Source organism: Sciurus carolinensis, chromosome 7, assembly GCF_902686445.1.
Source record: "Sciurus carolinensis chromosome 7, mSciCar1.2, whole genome shotgun sequence".
Classification (NCBI taxonomy): Eukaryota; Metazoa; Chordata; class Mammalia; order Rodentia; family Sciuridae; genus Sciurus; species Sciurus carolinensis.
Genome location: NC_062219.1, coordinates 47,312,960 through 47,314,568, shown reverse-complemented (window position 1 = coordinate 47,314,568; position 1,609 = coordinate 47,312,960). Strand labels below are relative to the sequence as shown.

At 43.9% G+C, this 1,609-nt stretch overlaps 1 pseudogene; it reads left to right on the top strand.

Annotated features, from left to right (window-relative positions):
• The first annotated feature begins 575 nt into the window (after nt 1–575).
• Nucleotides 576–1,609, top strand: LOC124989691 (THO complex subunit 3-like; annotated as a pseudogene).

Genomic DNA, 1,609 nt, shown 5'->3' with positions numbered 1-1,609 from the left:
CATAAATCAGCAAGACATAACAATCATAAATATCTATGCCCCCAAAAGTGGCTCATCCATGTATGTCAAATAAATCCTTCTCAATTCCAGAAATCAAATAGACCACAACACAATAATACTAGGCGATTTTAACACACCTCTCTCACCACTGGATAGATCTTCCAAACACAAATTGAATAAAGAAACCATAGATCTCAGTAACACAATCAACAATTTAGACTTAACCAACATGTATAGAATATACCATCCAACAAAGAACGAATACACTTTCTTCTCAGCAGCACGTGGATCCTTCTCTGAAATAGACCATACATTATGCCACAGGGCTACTGTTAGCAAATACAAGAAGATAGAGATACTACCTTGTATTCTATCAGACCATAATGAATTGAAATTAGAAATAAATGACAGAATAAAAAACAGAAACTACTCCAACACCTGGAGGTTAAAAAATATGCTATTGAGTGATGAATGGATAACAAAAGACATCAGGGAGAAATAAAAAAATTCTTAGAGGTAAATGAGAACAAAGATGCATCATATCAAAATCTCTGGGACAGGGGAGAAACCTCAGCATGGCGGTGCCCATGGCAGTCATGGGGCCCTCGGCACTATGGCACCAGGCACTATGGTCCCCTGGTGCTTGGTAAGCAGTGGCCCATCGGGATGTAGGAGCTGTTCCGGGGCCACAGCAAGATGTGCAAGTTCCCTGCTCACAGTGCCAAGGTGTACTCAGTGGCCTGGAGCTGCACGGGTGTTGCTTAGCCTCCGGATCTTTCGACAAGATGGCCAGTGTCTTCTTGTTGGAGAAGGACGAATTGGTCAAAGAAAACAACTACCGGGGACATGGGGATAGTGTGGACCAGCTTTGTTGGCATCCCAGTAATCCTGACCCCTTTTTCACTGCATCTGGTGATAAAACCATTCGCATCTGGGATGTGAGGACTACAAAATGCATTGCCACTGTAAACACTAAAGGGGAGAACATTATTATCTGCTGGAGTCCTGATGGGCAGACCATTGCTGTAGGTAACAAGGATGATGTGGTGACCTTTATTGATGCCAAGACACACCGTTCCAAGGCAGAGGAGCAGTTCAAGTTTGAGGTCAATGAAATCTACTGGAACAATGAAATAACATGTTCTTCTTGACAAATGGCAATGGTTGTATCAACATCCTCAGCTACCCAGAACTGAAGCCTGTGCAGTCCATCAACGCCCATCCTTCCAATTGCATCTGTTTTGAGTTTGACCCTGTGGGGAAATACTTTGCTACAGGAAGTGCAGATGCTTTGGTTAGCCTCTGGGATGTGGATGAGCTAGTATGTGCATGGTGCTTTTCCACGCTGGATTGGCCTGTGAGGATCCTCAGTTTTAGCCATGATGGGAAAATGCTGGCATCAGCATCAGAGGATCATTTTATTGACATAGCTGAAGTACAGACAGAAGACAAACTATGGGAAGTGCAGTGTGAGTCTCCAACCTTCACTGTGGCTTGGAACCCCAAAAGACCTCTGCTGGCATTTGCCTGTGATGACAAAGATGGCAAATATAACAGCAGCCGGGAAGCTGGGACTGTGAAACTGATTAGACTTCCTAATGATTCCTGA